The sequence below is a fragment of the Ambystoma mexicanum genome, chromosome 12 (assembly GCF_040938575.1).
Source record: "Ambystoma mexicanum isolate Mex_15411 chromosome 12, UKY_AmexF1_1, whole genome shotgun sequence".
NCBI lineage: Eukaryota > Metazoa > Chordata > Amphibia > Caudata > Ambystomatidae > Ambystoma > Ambystoma mexicanum.
The window spans coordinates 326,583,348-326,605,935 of record NC_090936.1 but is presented as its reverse complement, the minus strand read 5'-3'; positions in this window follow the sequence as shown (position 1 = coordinate 326,605,935).

Here is a 22,588-nt window from a genome sequence, read left to right as displayed (position 1 = left end):
GTGATATCCAACTCTTTCCCCTTCCAAACCTGAGAGCCTTCCTATATCATGAGATGTGATATCCAAGTCCTTCCCATTCCAATCCTGAGACCCTTCCTATGGCTTGAGATGTGATATCCAACTCCTTCCCATTCCAATTCTGAGACCCTTCCTATACTCTGAGACTTGATATCTCAATGCTTCTAATACCAAACCTGAGACCCGTAGTATAACATGAGATATGATATCCAAATCCTTCCCCTTCCAAACCTTAGACCCTTCCTTTATCATGAGATGTGATATCCAACTCCTTCCCATTCCAATCCTGAGACCCTTCCGATAGCATGAGATGTGATATCTCAATGCTTCTAATACCAAACCTGAGACCCTTCCTATAGCATGAGATGTGATATCCAAGTCCTTCCCATTCCAATCCTGAGACCCTTCCTATAGCATGAGATGTGATATCTCAATGCTTCTAATACCAAACCTGAGACCCTTCCTATAGCATGAGATGTGATATCCAAGTCCTTCCCATTCCAATCCTGAGACCCTTCCTATAGCATGAGATGTGATATCTCAATGCTTCTAATACCAAACCTGAGACCCTTCCTATAACATGAGATGGGAATATCCAACTCCTTCCCATTCCAATCCTGAGACCCTTCCGATAGCAGAGATGTGATATCTCAATGCTTATACCAAACCTGAGACCCTTCCTATGGCATGAGATGTGATATCCAACTCCTTGCCATTCAAATCCTGAGACCCTTCCTATAGCATGAGAAGGGATATCCAACTCCTTCCCAATCCAATCCTGAGACCCTTCCGATAGCAGAGACATGATACCTCAATGCTTCTACCAAACCTGAGACCCTTCCTTTAGCATGAGATGTGATATCCAAATCCTTCACATTCCAATCCTGAGACCCTTCCTATAGCATGAGATGTGATATCTCAATGCTTCTAATACCAAACCTGAGATCCTTCCTATAACATGAGATGTGATATCCAATTCCTTCCCATTCCAAACCTGAGACCCTTCCTATTGGATGAGTTGTGATATCCAACTCCTTCCCATTCCAACCCTGAGACCCTTCCTATAGCATGAGATGTGATGTCTCAATGCTTCTAATACCAAACCTGAGATCCTTCCTATAACATGAGATGTGATATCCAACTCCTTCCATTCCAATCCTGAGACCCGTCCTATAGCATGAGATGTGATATCTCAATGCTTATACCAAACCTGAGAACCTTCCTATGGCCTGAGATGTCATATACAACTCCTTCCCATTCCAATCCTGAGACCCTTCCTTTAGCATGAGATGTGATATCTCAATGCTTATACCAAATCTGAGACCCTTCCTATAGCATGAGATGTGATATCCAATTCCTTCCCATTCCAATCCTGAGACCCTTCCTATAGCATGAGATGTGATATCTCAATGCTTATACCAAACCTGAGAGCCTACCTATAGCATGAGATGTGATATCCAAGTCCATCCCATTCCAATCCTTAGACCCTTCCTACAGCATGCGATGTGATATCTCAATGATTCTAATACCAAACCAGAGACTCTTCCTATAACATGAGATGGGATATCCAACTCCTTCCCATTCCAATCCTGAGCCGCTTCCGATAGCAGAGATGTGATATCTCAATGCTTATACCAAACCTGAGACCCTTCCTATAACATGAGATGTGATATCCAACTCCTTCCCGTTCCAAACCTGAGACACTAACTATAGCATATGTGATATCCAACTCCTTCCCATTCCAAACATGAGACCCTTCCTATAGCAAGAAAGTAATATCCAACTCCTACCCATTCCAATCCTGAGACCCTTCCTATAGCAAGAGATGTGATATCCAAATCCTTCCCATTCCAATCCTGAGACCCTTCCTATAACATGAGATGTGATATCCAACTCCTTCCTATTCCAACCTGAGACACTTCCTATAGCATGAGAAGGGATATCCAACTCCTTCCCAATCCAATCCTGAGACCCTTCCGATAGCAGAGATGTGATATCTCAATGCTTATACCAAACCTGAGACCCTTCCTATGGCATGAGATGTGATATCCAACTCCTTGCCATTCAAATCCTGAGACCCTTCCTATAGCATGAGATGTGATATCTCTATGCTTCTAATACCAAACCTGAGACCCTTCCTATAACATGAGATGGGATATCCAACTCCTTCCCATTCCAATCCTGAGACCCTTCCGATAGCAGAGATGTGATATCTCAATGCTTATACCAAACCTGAGAACCTTCCTATGGCCTGAGATGTCATATACAACTCCTTCCCGATCCAATCCTGAGACCCTTCCTTTAGCATGAGATGTGATATCTCAATGCTTATACCAAATCTGAGACCCTTCCTATAGCATGAGATGTGATATCCAATTCCTTCCCATTCCAATCCTGAGACCCTTCCTATAGCATGAGATGTGATATCTCAATGCTTATACCAAACCACCTGAGAGCCTACCTATAGCATGAGATGTGATATCCAAGTCCATCCCATTCCAATCCTTAGACCCTTCCTACAGCATGCGATGTGATATCTCAATGATTCTAATACCAAACCAGAGACTCTTCCTATAACATGAGATGGGATATCCAACTCCTTCCCATTCCAATCCTGAGCCGCTTCCGATAGCAGAGATGTGATATCTCAATGCTTATACCAAACCTGAGACCCTTCCTATGGCATGAGATGTGATATCCAACTCCTTGCCATTCAAATCCTGAGACCCTTCCTATAGCATGAGAAGGGATATCCAACTCCTTCCCAATCCAATCCTGAGACCCTTCCGATAGCAGAGACGTGATATCTCAATGCTTCTACCAAACCTGAGACCCTTCCTTTAGCATGAGATGTGATATCCAAATCCTTCACATTCCAATCCTGAGACCCTTCCTATAGCATGAGATGTGATATCTCAATGCTTCTAATACCAAACCTGAGATCCTTCCTATAACATGAGATGTGATATCCAATTCCTTCCCATTCCAAACCTGAGACCCTTCCTACTGGATGAGATGTGATATCCAACTCCTTCCCATTCCAACCCTGAGACCCTTCCTATAGCATGAGATGTGATGTCTCAATGCTTCTAATACCAAACCTGAGATCCTTCCTATAACATGAGATGTGATATCCAACTCCTTCCATTCCAATCCTGAGACCCGTCCTATAGCATGAGATGTGATATCTCAATGCTTATACCAAACCTGAGACCCTTCCTATAGCATGAGATGTGATATCCAACTACTTCCCATTCCAATCCTGAGACCCTTCCTATAGCATGAGATGTGATATCTCAATGCTTCTAATACCAAACCTGAGATCCTTCCTCTAGCATGAAATGTGATATCCAACTCCTTCCCTTTCCAAACCTAAGAGCCTATCTTTAGCATGAGATGTGATATCCAGGTCCTTCCCATTCCAATCCTTAGACCCTTCCTACAGCATGCAATATGATATCTCAATGATTCTAATAACAAACCTGAGACCCGTCCTATAGCATGAGATATGATATCCAAGTCCTTCCCATTCCAATCCTGCGACCCTTCCTATAACATGAAATGTGATATCCAACTTCTTCCAAATCCAATACTGATACCCTTCCGATAGCATGAGACGTGATATCCCAATGCTTCTACCAAACCTGAGACCCATACTATGGCATGAGATGTGATATCAAACTCCTTCCCATTCCAATCCTGAGACCCTTCCTATAGCTTGAGGTGTGATATCCAACTCCTTCCCATTCCAATTCTGAGACCCGTCTTATACCATGAGACTTGATATCTCAATGCTTCTAATAGCAAACCTGAGACCCGTCCTATAACATGAGATGTGATATCCAAATCCTTCCCCTTCCAAACCTTAGACCCTTCCTTTATCATGAGATGTGATATCCAACTCCTTCCCATTCCAATCCTGAGACCCTTCCGATATCATGAGATTTGTTATCTCAATGCTTCTAATATCAAACTTGAGACCCTCCCTATAGCATGAGATGTGACATCCAAGTCCTTCCCATTCCAATCCTGAGACCCTTCCTATAGCATGAGATGTGATATCTCTATGCTTCTAATACCAAACCTGAGGCCCTTCCTATAACATGAGATGGGATATCCAACTCCTTCCCATTCCAATCCTGAGACCTTTCCGATAGCAGAGATGTGATATCTCAATGCTTATACCAAACCTGAGAACCTTGCTATGGCCTGAGATGTCATATACAACTCCTTCCCATTCCAATCCTGAGACCCTTCCTTTAGCATGAGATGTGATATCTCAATGCTTATACCAAACCTGAGAGCCTACCTATAGCATGAGATGTGATATCCAAGTCCATCCCATTCCAATCCCTAGACCCTTCCTACAGCATGCGATGTGATATCTCAATGATTCTAATACCAAACCAGAGACTCTTCCTATAACATTAGATGGGATATCCAACTCCTTCCCATTCCAATCCTGAGCCGCTTCCGATAGCAGAGATGTGATATCTCAATGCTTATACCAAACCTGAGACCCTTCCTATAACATGAGATGTGATATCCAACTCCTTCCCGTTCCAAACCTGAGACACTAACTATAGCATTTGTGATATCCAACTCCTTCCCATTCCAAACATGAGACCCGTCCTATAGCAAGAAAGTAATATCCAACTCCTACCCATTTAAATCCTGAGACCCTTCCTATAGCAAGAGATGTGATATCCAAATCCTTCCCATTCCAATCCTGAGACCCTTCCTATAACATGAGATGTGATATCCAACTCCTTCCCATTCCAACCTGAGACACTTCCTATAGCATGAGATATGATATCTCAATACTTCTAATACCAAACGTGAGATCCTTCCGATAACATGAGATGTGATATCCAAATCCTTCCCCTTCCAAACCTGAGACCCTCCCTTTAGCATGAGATGTGATATCCAACTCCTTCCTATTCCAATCCTGAAACTCTTCTGATAGCATGAGATGTGATATCTCAATGCTTCTAATACCAAACCTGAGATCCTTCCGATAGCATGAGATGTGATATCTCAATGCTTCTAATACCAAACCTGAGATCCTTCCTATAACATGAGATGTGATATCCAAATCCTTCCCCTTCCAAACCTGAGACCCTCCCTTTAGCATGAGATGTGATATCCAACTCCTTCCTATTCCAATCCTGAAACTCTTCTGATAGCATGAGATGTGATATCTCAATGCTTCTAATACCAAACCTGAGATCCTTCCGATAGCATGAGATGTGATATCTCAATGCTTCTAATACCAAACCTGAGATCCTTCCTATAACATGAGATGTGATATCCAAATCCTTCCCCTTCCAAACCTGAGACCCTCCCTTTAGCATGAGATGTGATATCCAACTCCTTCCCATTCCATTCCTGAGACCCTTCTGATAGCATGAGATGTGATATCTCAATGCCTCTAATACCAAACCTGAGATCCTACCTCTAACATGAAATGTGATATCCAACTCTTTCCCCTTCCAAACCTGAGAGCCTTCCTATAGCATGAGATGTGATATCCAAGTCCTTCCCATTCCAATCCTGAGACCCTTCCTATAGCTTGAGATGTGATATCCAACTCCTTCCCATTCCAATTCTGAGACCCTTCCTATACTATGAGACTTGATATCTCAATGCTTCTAATACCAAACGTGAGACCCGTAATATAACATGAGATGTGATATCGAAATCCTTCCCCTTCCAAACCTTAGACCCTTCCTTTATCATGAGATGTGATATCCAACTCCTTCCCATTCCAATCCTGAGACCCTTCCGATATCATGAGATGTGATATCTCAAAGCTTCTAATATCAAACTTGAGACCCTCCCTATAGCATGAGATGTGAAATCCAAGTCCTTCCCATTCCAATCCTGATACCCTTCCTATAGCATGAGATGTGATATCTCAATGCTTCTAATACCAAACCTGAGATCCTTCCTATAACATGAGATGGGAATATCCAACTCCTTCCCATTCCAATCCTGAGACCCTTCCGATAGCAGAGATGTGATATCTCAATGCTTATACCAAACCTGAGATCCTTCCTATAACATGAGATGTGATATCCAACTCCTTCCCATTCCAATCCTGAGACACTTCCTATAGCATGAGATGTGATATCTCACTGCTTATACCAAACCTGAGACCCTTCCCAAAGCATGAGATGTGATATCCAACTCCTTCCCATTCCAATCCTCAGACCCTTCCTATAGCATGAGATGTGATATCTCAATGCTTCTAATATCAAACTTGAGACCCTACCTATAGCATGAGATGTGAAATCAAATTCCTTCCCATTCCAATCCTGAGGCACTTCCTATAGCATGAGATGTGATATCCAACTCCTTCCCATTCCAATCCTGAGACCCTTCCTATAGCATGAGATATGATATCTCAATACTTCTAATACCAAACGTGAGATCCTTCCGATAACATGAGATGTGATATCCAAATCCTTCCCCTTCCAAACCTGAGACCCTCCCTTTAGCATGAGATGTGATATCCAACTCCTTCCCATTCCAATCCTGAGACCCTTCTGATAGCATGAGATGTGATATCTCAATGCTTCTAATACCAAACCTGAGATCCTTCCGATATCATGAGATGTGATATCTCAATGCTTCTAATACCAAACCTCAGATCCTTCCTATAACATGAGATGTGATATCCAAATCCTTCCCCTTCCAAACCTGAGACCCTCCCTTTAGCATGAGATGTGATATCCAACTCCTTCCCATTCCATTCCTGAGACCCTTCTGATAGCATGAGATGTGATATCTCAATGCCTCTAATACCAAACCGGAGATCCTACCTCTAACATGAAATGTGATATCCAACTCTTTCCCCTTCCAAACCTGAGAGCCTTCCTATATCATGAGATGTGATATCCAAGTCCTTCCCATTCCAATCCTGAGACCCTTCCTATGGCTTGAGATGTGATATCCAACTCCTTCCCATTCCAATTCTGAGACCCTTCCTATACTCTGAGACTTGATATCTCAATGCTTCTAATACCAAACCTGAGACCCGTAGTATAACATGAGATATGATATCCAAATCCTTCCCCTTCCAAACCTTAGACCCTTCCTTTATCATGAGATGTGATATCCAACTCCTTCCCATTCCAATCCTGAGACCCTTCCGATAGCATGAGATGTGATATCTCAATGCTTCTAATACCAAACCTGAGACCCTTCCTATAGCATGAGATGTGATATCCAAGTCCTTCCCATTCCAATCCTGAGACCCTTCCTATAGCATGAGATGTGATATCTCAATGCTTCTAATACCAAACCTGAGACCCTTCCTATAGCATGAGATGTGATATCCAAGTCCTTCCCATTCCAATCCTGAGACCCTTCCTATAGCATGAGATGTGATATCTCAATGCTTCTAATACCAAACCTGAGACCCTTCCTATAACATGAGATGGGAATATCCAACTCCTTCCCATTCCAATCCTGAGACCCTTCCGATAGCAGAGATGTGATATCTCAATGCTTATACCAAACCTGAGACCCTTCCTATGGCATGAGATGTGATATCCAACTCCTTGCCATTCAAATCCTGAGACCCTTCCTATAGCATGAGAAGGGATATCCAACTCCTTCCCAATCCAATCCTGAGACCCTTCCGATTGCAGAGACATGATACCTCATTGCTTCTACCAAACCTGAGACCCTTCCTTTAGCATGAGATGTGATATCCAAATCCTTCACATTCCAATCCTGAGACCCTTCCTATAGCATGAGATGTGATATCTCAATGCTTCTAATACCAAACCTGAGATCCTTCCTATAACATGAGATGTGATATCCAATTCCTTCCCATTCCAAACCTGAGACCCTTCCTATTGGATGAGTTGTGATATCCAACTCCTTCCCATTCCAACCCTGAGACCCTTCCTATAGCATGAGATGTGATGTCTCAATGCTTCTAATACCAAACCTGAGATCCTTCCTATAACATGAGATGTGATATCCAACTCCTTCCATTCCAATCCTGAGACCCGTCCTATATCATGAGATGTGATATCTCAATGCTTATACCAAACCTGAGAACCTTCCTATGGCCTGAGATGTCATATACAACTCCTTCCCATTCCAATCCTGAGACCCTTCCTTTAGCATGAGATGTGATATCTCAATGCTTATACCAAATCTGAGACCCTTCCTATAGCATGAGATGTGATATCCAATTCCTTCCCATTCCAATCCTGAGACCCTTCCTATAGCATGAGATGTGATATCTCAATGCTTATACCAAACCTGAGAGCCTACCTATAGCATGAGATGTGATATCCAAGTCCATCCCATTCCAATCCTTAGACCCTTCCTACAGCATGCGATGTGATATCTCAATGATTCTAATACCAAACCAGAGACTCTTCCTATAACATGAGATGGGATATCCAACTCCTTCCCATTCCAATCCTGAGCCGCTTCCGATAGCAGAGATGTGATATCTCAATGCTTATACCAAACCTGAGACCCTTCCTATAACATGAGATGTGATATCCAACTCCTTCCCGTTCCAAACCTGAGACACTAACTATAGCATATGTGATATCCAACTCCTTCCCATTCCAAACATGAGACCCTTCCTATAGCAAGAAAGTAATATCCAACTCCTACCCATTCCAATCCTGAGACCCTTCCTATAGCAAGAGATGTGATATCCAAATCCTTCCCATTCCAATCCTGAGACCCTTCCTATAACATGAGATGTGATATCCAACTCCTTCCTATTCCAACCTGAGACACTTCCTATAGCATGAGAAGGGATATCCAACTCCTTCCCAATCCAATCCTGAGACCCTTCCGATAGCAGAGATGTGATATCTCAATGCTTATACCAAACCTGAGACCCTTCCTATGGCATGAGATGTGATATCCAACTCCTTGCCATTCAAATCCTGAGACCCTTCCTATAGCATGAGATGTGATATCTCTATGCTTCTAATACCAAACCTGAGACCCTTCCTATAACATGAGATGGGATATCCAACTCCTTCCCATTCCAATCCTGAGACCCTTCCGATAGCAGAGATGTGATATCTCAATGCTTATACCAAACCTGAGAACCTTCCTATGGCCTGAGATGTCATATACAACTCCTTCCCGATCCAATCCTGAGACCCTTCCTTTAGCATGAGATGTGATATCTCAATGCTTATACCAAATCTGAGACCCTTCCTATAGCATGAGATGTGATATCCAATTCCTTCCCATTCCAATCCTGAGACCCTTCCTATAGCATGAGATGTGATATCTCAATGCTTATACCAAACCACCTGAGAGCCTACCTATAGCATGAGATGTGATATCCAAGTCCATCCCATTCCAATCCTTAGACCCTTCCTACAGCATGCGATGTGATATCTCAATGATTCTAATACCAAACCAGAGACTCTTCCTATAACATGAGATGGGATATCCAACTCCTTCCCATTCCAATCCTGAGCCGCTTCCGATAGCAGAGATGTGATATCTCAATGCTTATACCAAACCTGAGACCCTTCCTATGGCATGAGATGTGATATCCAACTCCTTGCCATTCAAATCCTGAGACCCTTCCTATAGCATGAGAAGGGATATCCAACTCCTTCCCAATCCAATCCTGAGACCCTTCCGATAGCAGAGACGTGATATCTCAATGCTTCTACCAAACCTGAGACCCTTCCTTTAGCATGAGATGTGATATCCAAATCCTTCACATTCCAATCCTGAGACCCTTCCTATAGCATGAGATGTGATATCTCAATGCTTCTAATACCAAACCTGAGATCCTTCCTATAACATGAGATGTGATATCCAATTCCTTCCCATTCCAAACCTGAGACCCTTCCTACTGGATGAGATGTGATATCCAACTCCTTCCCATTCCAACCCTGAGACCCTTCCTATAGCATGAGATGTGATGTCTCAATGCTTCTAATACCAAACCTGAGATCCTTCCTATAACATGAGATGTGATATCCAACTCCTTCCATTCCAATCCTGAGACCCGTCCTATAGCATGAGATGTGATATCTCAATGCTTATACCAAACCTGAGACCCTTCCTATAGCATGAGATGTGATATCCAACTACTTCCCATTCCAATCCTGAGACCCTTCCTATAGCATGAGATGTGATATCTCAATGCTTCTAATACCAAACCTGAGATCCTTCCTCTAACATGAAATGTGATATCCAACTCCTTCCCTTTCCAAACCTAAGAGCCTATCTATAGCATGAGATGTGATATCCAGGTCCTTCCCATTCCAATCCTTAGACCCTTCCTACAGCATGCAATATGATATCTCAATGATTCTAATAACAAACCTGAGACCCGTCCTATAGCATGAGATATGATATCCAAGTCCTTCCCATTCCAATCCTGCGACCCTTCCTATAACATGAAATGTGATATCCAACTTCTTCCAAATCCAATACTGATACCCTTCCGATAGCATGAGACGTGATATCCCAATGCTTCTACCAAACCTGAGACCCATACTATGGCATGAGATGTGATATCAAACTCCTTCCCATTCCAATCCTGAGACCCTTCCTATAGCTTGAGGTGTGATATCCAACTCCTTCCCATTCCAATTCTGAGACCCTTCTTATACCATGAGACTTGATATCTCAATGCTTCTAATACCAAACCTGAGACCCGTCCTATAACATGAGATGTGATATCCAAATCCTTCCCCTTCCAAACCTTAGACCCTTCCTTTATCATGAGATGTGATATCCAACTCCTTCCCATTCCAATCCTGAGACCCTTCCGATATCATGAGATTTGTTATCTCAATGCTTCTAATATCAAACTTGAGACCCTCCCTATAGCATGAGATGTGACATCCAAGTCCTTCCCATTCCAATCCTGAGACCCTTCCTATAGCATGAGATGTGATATCTCTATGCTTCTAATACCAAACCTGAGGCCCTTCCTATAACATGAGATGGGATATCCAACTCCTTCCCATTCCAATCCTGAGACCTTTCCGATAGCAGAGATGTGATATCTCAATGCTTATACCAAACCTGAGAACCTTCCTATGGCCTGAGATGTCATATACAACTCCTTCCCATTCCAATCCTGAGACCCTTCCTTTAGCATGAGATGTGATATCTCAATGCTTATACCAAATCAGAGACCCTTCCTATAGCATGAGATGTGATATCCAATTCCTTCCCATTCCAATCCTGAGACCCTTCCTATAGCATGAGATGTGATATCTCAATGCTTATACCAAACCTGAGAGCCTACCTATAGCATGAGATGTGATATCCAAGTCCATCCCATTCCAATCCCTAGACCCTTCCTACAGCATGCGATGTGATATCTCAATGATTCTAATACCAAACCAGAGACTCTTCCTATAACATTAGATGGGATATCCAACTCCTTCCCATTCCAATCCTGAGCCGCTTCCGATAGCAGAGATGTGATATCTCAATGCTTATACCAAACCTGAGACCCTTCCTATAACATGAGATGTGATATCCAACTCCTTCCCGTTCCAAACCTGAGACACTAACTATAGCATATGTGATATCCAACTCCTTCCCATTCCAAACATGAGACCCTTCCTATAGCAAGAAAGTAATATCCAACTCCTACCCATTTAAATCCTGAGACCCTTCCTATAGCAAGAGATGTGATATCCAAATCCTTCCCATTCCAATCCTGAGACCCTTCCTATAACATGAGATGTGATATCCAACTCCTTCCCATTCCAACCTGAGACACTTCCTATAGCATGAGATATGATATCTCAATACTTCTAATACCAAACGTGAGATCCTTCCGATAACATGAGATGTGATATCCAAATCCTTCCCCTTCCAAACCTGAGACCCTCCCTTTAGCATGAGATGTGATATCCAACTCCTTCCTATTCCAATCCTGAAACTCTTCTGATAGCATGAGATGTGATATCTCAATGCTTCTAATACCAAACCTGAGATCCTTCCGATAGCATGAGATGTGATATCTCAATGCTTCTAATACCAAACCTGAGATCCTTCCTATAACATGAGATGTGATATCCAAATCCTTCCCCTTCCAAACCTGAGACCCTCCCTTTAGCATGAGATGTGATATCCAACTCCTTCCTATTCCAATCCTGAAACTCTTCTGATAGCATGAGATGTGATATCTCAATGCTTCTAATACCAAACCTGAGATCCTTCCGATAGCATGAGATGTGATATCTCAATGCTTCTAATACCAAACCTGAGATCCTTCCTATAACATGAGATGTGATATCCAAATCCTTCCCCTTCCAAACCTGAGACCCTCCCTTTAGCATGAGATGTGATATCCAACTCCTTCCCATTCCATTCCTGAGACCCTTCTGATAGCATGAGATGTGATATCTCAATGCCTCTAATACCAAACCTGAGATCCTACCTCTAACATGAAATGTGATATCCAACTCTTTCCCCTTCCAAACCTGAGAGCCTTCCTATAGCATGAGATGTGATATCCAAGTCCTTCCCATTCCAATCCTGAGACCCTTCCTATAGCTTGAGATGTGATATCCAACTCCTTCCCATTCCAATTCTGAGACCCTTCCTATACTATGAGACTTGATATCTCAATGCTTCTAATACCAAACGTGAGACCCGTAATATAACATGAGATGTGATATCGAAATCCTTCCCCTTCCAAACCTTAGACCCTTCCTTTATCATGAGATGTGATATCCAACTCCTTCCCATTCCAATCCTGAGACCCTTCCGATATCATGAGATGTGATATCTCAAAGCTTCTAATATCAAACTTGAGACCCTCCCTATAGCATGAGATGTGATATCCAAGTCCTTCCCATTCCAATCATGATACCCTTCCTATAGCATGAGATGTGATATCTCAATGCTTCTAATACCAAACCTGAGACCCTTCCTATAACATGAGATGGGAATATCCAACTCCTTCCCATTCCAATCCTGAGACCCTTCCGATAGCAGAGATGTGATATCTCAATGCTTATACCAAACCTGAGATCCTTCCTATAACATGAGATGTGATATCCAACTCCTTCCCATTCCAATCCTGAGACACTTCCTATAGCATGAGATGTGATATCTCACTGCTTATACCAAACCTGAGACCCTTCCCATAGCATGAGATGTGATATCCAACTCCTTCCCATTCCAATCCTCAGACCCTTCCTATAGCATGAGATGTGATATCTCAATGCTTCTAATATCAAACTTGAGACCCTACCTATAGCATGAGATGTGAAATCAAATTCCTTCCCATTCCAATCCTGAGGCACTTCCTATAGCATGAGATGTGATATCCAACTCCTTCCCATTCCAATCCTGAGACCCTTCCTATAGCATGAGATATGATATCTCAATACTTCTAATACCAAACGTGAGATCCTTCCGATAACATGAGATGTGATATCCAAATCCTTCCCCTTCCAAACCTGAGACCGTCCCTTTAGCATGAGATGTGATATCCAACTCCTTCCCATTCCAATCCTGAGACCCTTCTGATAGCATGAGATGTGATATCTCAATGCTTCTAATACCAAACCTGAGATCCTTCCGATAGCATGAGATGTGATATCTCAATGCTTCTAATACCAAACCTGAGATCCTTCCTATAACATGAGATGTGATATCCAAATCCTTCCCCTTCCAAACCTGAGACCCTCCCTTTAGCATGAGATGTGATATCCAACTCCTTCCCATTCCATTCCTGAGACCCTTCTGATAGCATGAGATGTGATATCTCAATGCCTCTAATACCAAACCTGAGATCCTACCTCTAACATGAAATGTGATATCCAACTCTTTCCCCTTCCAAACCTGAGAGCCTTCCTATATCATGAGATGTGATATCCAAGTCCTTCCCATTCCAATCCTGAGACCCTTCCTATGGCTTGAGATGTGATATCCAACTCCTTCCCATTCCAATTCTGAGACCCTTCCTATACTCTGAGACTTGATATCTCAATGCTTCTAATACCAAACCTGAGACCCGTAGTATAACATGAGATATGATATCCAAATCCTTCCCCTTCCAAACCTTAGACCCTTCCTTTATCATGAGATGTGATATCCAACTCCTTCCCATTCCAATCCTGAGACCCTTCCGATAGCATGAGATGTGATATCTCAATGCTTCTAATACCAAACCTGAGACCCTTCCTATAGCATGAGATGTGATATCCAAGTCCTTCCCATTCCAATCCTGAGACCCTTCCTATAGCATGAGATGTGATATCTCAATGCTTCTAATACCAAACCTGAGACCCTTCCTATAGCATGAGATGTGATATCCAAGTCCTTCCCATTCCAATCCTGAGACCCTTCCTATAGCATGAGATGTGATATCTCAATGCTTCTAATACCAAACCTGAGACCCTTCCTATAACATGAGATGGGAATATCCAACTCCTTCCCATTCCAATCCTGAGACCCTTCCGATAGCAGAGATGTGATATCTCAATGCTTATACCAAACCTGAGACCCTTCCTATGGCATGAGATGTGATATCCAACTCCTTGCCATTCAAATCCTGAGACCCTTCCTATAGCATGAGAAGGGATATCCAACTCCTTCCCAATCCAATCCTGAGACCCTTCCGATAGCAGAGACATGATACCTCAATGCTTCTACCTAACCTGAGACCCTTCCTTTAACATGAGATGTGATATCCAAATCCTTCACATTCCAATCCTGAGACCCTTCCTATAGCATGAGATGTGATATCTCAATGCTTCTAATACCAAACCTGAGATCCTTCCTATAACATGAGATGTGATATCCAATTCCTTCCCATTCCAAACCTGAGACCCTTCCTATTGGATGAGTTGTGATATCCAACTCCTTCCCATTCCAACCCTGAGACCCTTCCTATAGCATGAGATGTGATGTCTCAATGCTTCTAATACCAAACCTGAGATCCTTCCTATAACATGAGATGTGATATCCAACTCCTTCCATTCCAATCCTGAGACCCGTCCTATAGCATGAGATGTGATATCTCAATGCTTATACCAAACCTGAGAACCTTCCTATGGCCTGAGATGTCATATACAACTCCTTCCCATTCCAATCCTGAGACCCTTCCTTTAGCATGAGATGTGATATCTCAATGCTTATACCAAATCTGAGACCCTTCCTATAGCATGAGATGTGATATCCAATTCCTTCCCATTCCAATCCTGAGACCCTTCCTATAGCATGAGATGTGATATCTCAATGCTTATACCAAACCTGAGAGCCTACCTATAGCATGAGATGTGATATCCAAGTCCATCCCATTCCAATCCTTAGACCCTTCCTACAGCATGCGATGTGATATCTCAATGATTCTAATACCAAACCAGAGACTCTTCCTATAACATGAGATGGGATATCCAACTCCTTCCCATTCCAATCCTGAGCCGCTTCCGATAGCAGAGATGTGATATCTCAATGCTTATACCAAACCTGAGACCCTTCCTATAACATGAGATGTGATATCCAACTCCTTCCCGTTCCAAACCTGAGACACTAACTATAGCATATGTGATATCCAACTCCTTCCCATTCCAAACATGAGACCCTTCCTATAGCAAGAAAGTAATATCCAACTCCTACCCATTTAAATCCTGAGACCCTTCCTATAGCAAGAGATGTGATATCCAAATCCTTCCCATTCCAATCCTGAGACCCTTCCTATAACATGAGATGTGATATCCAACTCCTTCCCATTCCAACCTGAGACACTTCCTATAGCATGAGATATGATATCTCAATACTTCTAATACCAAACGTGAGATCCTTCCGATAACATGAGATGTGATATCCAAATCCTTCCCCTTCCAAACCTGAGACCCTCCCTTTAGCATGAGATGTGATATCCAACTCCTTCCTATTCCAATCCTGAAACTCTTCTGATAGCATGAGATGTGATATCTCAATGCTTCTAATACCAAACCTGAGATCCTTCCGATAGCATGAGATGTGATATCTCAATGCTTCTAATACCAAACCTGAGATCCTTCCTATAACATGAGATGTGATATCCAAATCCTTCCCCTTCCAAACCTGAGACCCTCCCTTTAGCATGAGATGTGATATCCAACTCCTTCCTATTCCAATCCTGAAACTCTTCTGATAGCATGAGATGTGATATCTCAATGCTTCTAATACCAAACCTGAGATCCTTCCGATAGCATGAGATGTGATATCTCAATGCTTCTAATACCAAACCTGAGATCCTTCCTATAACATGAGATGTGATATCCAAATCCTTCCCCTTCCAAACCTGAGACCCTCCCTTTAGCATGAGATGTGATATCCAACTCCTTCCCATTCCATTCCTGAGACCCTTCTGATAGCATGAGATGTGATATCTCAATGCCTCTAATACCAAACCTGAGATCCTACCTCTAACATGAAATGTGATATCCAACTCTTTCCCCTTCCAAACCTGAGAGCCTTCCTATAGCATGAGATGTGATATCCAAGTCCTTCCCATTCCAATCCTGAGACCCTTCCTATAGCTTGAGATGTGATATCCAACTCCTTCCCATTCCAATTCTGAGACCCTTCCTATACTATGAGACTTGATATCTCAATGCTTCTAATACCAAACGTGAGACCCGTAATATAACATGAGATGTGATATCGAAATCCTTCCCCTTCCAAACCTTAGACCCTTCCTTTATCATGAGATGTGATATCCAACTCCTTCCCATTCCAATCCTGAGACCCTTCCGATATCATGAGATGTGATATCTCAAAGCTTCTAATATCAAACTTGAGACCCTCCCTATAGCATGAGATGTGATATCCAAGTCCTTCCCATTCCAATCATGATACCCTTCCTATAGCATGAGATGTGATATCTCAATGCTTCTAATACCAAACCTGAGACCCTTCCTATAACATGAGATGGGAATATCCAACTCCTTCCCATTCCAATCCTGAGACCCTTCCGATAGCAGAGATGTGATATCTCAATGCTTATACCAAACCTGAGATCCTTCCTATAACATGAGATGTGATATCCAACTCCTTCCCATTCCAATCCTGAGACACTTCCTATAGCATGAGATGTGATATCTCACTGCTTATACCAAACCTGAGACCCTTCCCATAGCATGAGATGTGATATCCAACTCCTTCCCATTCCAATCCTCAGACCCTTCCTATAGCATGAGATGTGATATCTCAATGCTTCTAATATCAAACTTGAGACCCTACCTATAGCATGAGATGTGAAATCAAATTCCTTCCCATTCCAATCCTGAGGCACTTCCTATAGCATGAGATGTGATATCCAACTCCTTCCCATTCCAATCCTGAGACCCTTCCTATAGCATGAGATATGATATCTCAATACTTCTAATACCAAACGTGAGATCCTTCCGATAACATGAGATGTGATATCCAAATCCTTCCCCTTCCAAACCTGAGACCGTCCCTTTAGCATGAGATGTGATATCCAACTCCTTCCCATTCCAATCCTGAGACCCTTCTGATAGCATGAGATGTGATATCTCAATGCTTCTAATACCAAACCTGAGATCCTTCCGATAGCATGAGATGTGATATCTCAATGCTTCTAATACCAAACCTGAGATCCTTCCTATAACATGAGATGTGATATCCAAATCCTTCCCCTTCCAAACCTGAGACCCTCCCTTTAGCATGAGATGTGATATCCAACTCCTTCCCATTCCATTCCTGAGACCCTTCTGATAGCATGAGATGTGATATCTCAATGCCTCTAATACCAAACCTGAGATCCTACCTCTAACATGAAATGTGATATCCAACTCTTTCCCCTTCCAAACCTGAGAGCCTTCCTATATCATGAGATGTGATATCCAAGTCCTTCCCATTCCAATCCTGAGACCCTTCCTATGGCTTGAGATGTGATATCCAACTCCTTCCCATTCCAATTCTGAGACCCTTCCTATACTCTGAGACTTGATATCTCAATGCTTCTAATACCAAACCTGAGACCCGTAGTATAACATGAGATATGATATCCAAATCCTTCCCCTTCCAAACCTTAGACCCTTCCTTTATCATGAGATGTGATATCCAACTCCTTCCCATTCCAATCCTGAGACCCTTCCGATAGCATGAGATGTGATATCTCAATGCTTCTAATACCAAACCTGAGACCCTTCCTATAGCATGAGATGTGATATCCAAGTCCTTCCCATTCCAATCCTGAGACCCTTCCGATAGCATGAGATGTGATATCTCAATGCTTCTAATACCAAACCTGAGACCCGTCCTATAGCATGAGATATGATATCCAAGTCCTTCCCATTCCAATCCTGCGACCCTTCCTATAACATGAAATGTGATATCCAACTTCTTCCAAATCCAATACTGATACCCTTCCGATAGCATGAGACGTGATATCCCAATGCTTCTACCAAACCTGAGACCCATACTATGGCATGAGATGTGATATCAAACTCCTTCCCATTCCAATCCTGAGACCCTTCCTATAGCTTGAGGTGTGATATCCAACTCCTTCCCATTCCAATTCTGAGACCCTTCTTATACCATGAGACTTGATATCTCAATGCTTCTAATACCAAACCTGAGACCCGTCCTATAACATGAGATGTGATATCCAAATCCTTCCCCTTCCAAACCTTAGACCCTTCCTTTATCATGAGATGTGATATCCAACTCCTTCCCATTCCAATCCTGAGACCCTTCCGATATCATGAGATTTGTTATCTCAATGCTTCTAATATCAAACTTGAGACCCTCCCTATAGCATGAGATGTGACATCCAAGTCCTTCCCATTCCAATCCTGAGACCCTTCCTATAGCATGAGATGTGATATCTCTATGCTTCTAATACCAAACCTGAGGCCCTTCCTATAACATGAGATGGGATATCCAACTCCTTCCCATTCCAATCCTGAGACCTTTCCGATAGCAGAGATGTGATATCTCAATGCTTATACCAAACCTGAGAACCTTCCTATGGCCTGAGATGTCATATACAACTCCTTCCCATTCCAATCCTGAGACCCTTCCTTTAGCATGAGATGTGATATCTCAATGCTTATACCAAATCAGAGACCCTTCCTATAGCATGAGATGTGATATCCAATTCCTTCCCATTCCAATCCTGAGACCCTTCCTATAGCATGAGATGTGATATCTCAATGCTTATACCAAACCTGAGAGCCTACCTATAGCATGAGATGTGATATCCAAGTCCATCCCATTCCAATCCCTAGACCCTTCCTACAGCATGCGATGTGATATCTCAATGATTCTAATACCAAACCAGAGACTCTTCCTATAACATTAGATGGGATATCCAACTCCTTCCCATTCCAATCCTGAGCCGCTTCCGATAGCAGAGATGTGATATCTCAATGCTTATACCAAACCTGAGACCCTTCCTATAACATGAGATGTGATATCCAACTCCTTCCCGTTCCAAACCTGAGACACTAACTATAGCATATGTGATATCCAACTCCTTCCCATTCCAAACATGAGACCCTTCCTATAGCAAGAAAGTAATATCCAACTCCTACCCATTTAAATCCTGAGACCCTTCCTATAGCAAGAGATGTGATATCCAAATCCTTCCCATTCCAATCCTGAGACCCTTCCTATAACATGAGATGTGATATCCAACTCCTTCCCATTCCAACCTGAGACACTTCCTATAGCATGAGATATGATATCTCAATACTTCTAATACCAAACGTGAGATCCTTCCGATAACATGAGATGTGATATCCAAATCCTTCCCCTTCCAAACCTGAGACCCTCCCTTTAGCATGAGATGTGATATCCAACTCCTTCCTATTCCAATCCTGAAACTCTTCTGATAGCATGAGATGTGATATCTCAATGCTTCTAATACCAAACCTGAGATCCTTCCGATAGCATGAGATGTGATATCTCAATGCTTCTAATACCAAACCTGAGATCCTTCCTATAACATGAGATGTGATATCCAAATCCTTCCCCTTCCAAACCTGAGACCCTCCCTTTAGCATGAGATGTGATATCCAACTCCTTCCTATTCCAATCCTGAAACTCTTCTGATAGCATGAGATGTGATATCTCAATGCTTCTAATACCAAACCTGAGATCCTTCCGATAGCATGAGATGTGATATCTCAATGCTTCTAATACCAAACCTGAGATCCTTCCTATAACATGAGATGTGATATCCAAATCCTTCCCCTTCCAAACCTGAGACCCTCCCTTTAGCATGAGATGTGATATCCAACTCCTTCCCATTCCATTCCTGAGACCCTTCTGATAGCATGAGATGTGATATCTCAATGCCTCTAATACCAAACCTGAGATCCTACCTCTAACATGAAATGTGATATCCAACTCTTTCCCCTTCCAAACCTGAGAGCCTTCCTATAGCATGAGATGTGATATCCAAGTCCTTCCCATTCCAATCCTGAGACCCTTCCTATAGCTTGAGATGTGATATCCAACTCCTTCCCATTCCAATTCTGAGACCCTTCCTATACTATGAGACTTGATATCTCAATGCTTCTAATACCAAACGTGAGACCCGTAATATAACATGAGATGTGATATCGAAATCCTTCCCCTTCCAAACCTTAGACCCTTCCTTTATCATGAGATGTGATATCCAACTCCTTCCCATTCCAATCCTGAGACCCTTCCGATATCATGAGATGTGATATCTCAAAGCTTCTAATATCAAACTTGAGACCCTCCCTATAGCATGAGATGTGATATCCAAGTCCTTCCCATTCCAATCATGATACCCTTCCTATAGCATGAGATGTGATATCTCAATGCTTCTAATACCAAACCTGAGACCCTTCCTATAACATGAGATGGGAATATCCAACTCCTTCCCATTCCAATCCTGAGACCCTTCCGATAGCAGAGATGTGATATCTCAATGCTTATACCAAACCTGAGATCCTTCCTATAACATGAGATGTGATATCCAACTCCTTCCCATTCCAATCCTGAGACACTTCCTATAGCATGAGATGTGATATCTCACTGCTTATACCAAACCTGAGACCCTTCCCATAGCATGAGATGTGATATCCAACTCCTTCCCATTCCAATCCTCAGACCCTTCCTATAGCATGAGATGTGATATCTCAATGCTTCTAATATCAAACTTGAGACCCTACCTATAGCATGAGATGTGAAATCAAATTCCTTCCCATTCCAATCCTGAGGCACTTCCTATAGCATGAGATGTGATATCCAACTCCTTCCCATTCCAATCCTGAGACCCTTCCTATAGCATGAGATATGATATCTCAATACTTCTAATACCAAACGTGAGATCCTTCCGATAACATGAGATGTGATATCCAAATCCTTCCCCTTCCAAACCTGAGACCGTCCCTTTAGCATGAGATGTGATATCCAACTCCTTCCCATTCCAATCCTGAGACCCTTCTGATAGCATGAGATGTGATATCTCAATGCTTCTAATACCAAACCTGAGATCCTTCCGATAGCATGAGATGTGATATCTCAATGCTTCTAATACCAAACCTGAGATCCTTCCTATAACATGAGATGTGATATCCAAATCCTTCCCCTTCCAAACCTGAGACCCTCCCTTTAGCATGAGATGTGATATCCAACTCCTTCCCATTCCATTCCTGAGACCCTTCTGATAGCATGAGATGTGATATCTCAATGCCTCTAATACCAAACCTGAGATCCTACCTCTAACATGAAATGTGATATCCAACTCTTTCCCCTTCCAAACCTGAGAGCCTTCCTATATCATGAGATGTGATATCCAAGTCCTTCCCATTCCAATCCTGAGACCCTTCCTATGGCTTGAGATGTGATATCCAACTCCTTCCCATTCCAATTCTGAGACCCTTCCTATACTCTGAGACTTGATATCTCAATGCTTCTAATACCAAACCTGAGACCCGTAGTATAACATGAGATATGATATCCAAATCCTTCCCCTTCCAAACCTTAGACCTTTCCTTTATCATGAGATGTGATATCCAACTCCTTCCCATTCCAATCCTGAGACCCTTCCGATAGCATGAGATGTGATATCTCAATGCTTCTAATACCAAACCTGAGACCCTTCCTATAGCATGAGATGTGATATCCAAGTCCTTCCCATTCCAATCCTGAGACCCTTCCTATAGCATGAGATGTGATATCTCAATGCTTCTAATACCAAACCTGAGACCCTTCCTATAGCATGAGATGTGATATCCAAGTCCTTCCCATTCCAATCCTGAGACCCTTCCTATAGCATGAGATGTGATATCTCAATGCTTCTAATACCAAACCTGAGACCCTTCCTATAACATGAGATGGGAATATCCAACTCCTTCCCATTCCAATCCTGAGACCCTTCCGATAGCAGAGATGTGATATCTCAATGCTTATACCAAACCTGAGACCCTTCCTATGGCATGAGATGTGATATCCAACTCCTTGCCATTCAAATCCTGAGACCCTTCCTATAGCATGAGAAGGGATATCCAACTCCTTCCCAATCCAATCCTGAGACCCTTCCGATAGCAGAGACATGATACCTCAATGCTTCTACCTAACCTGAGAC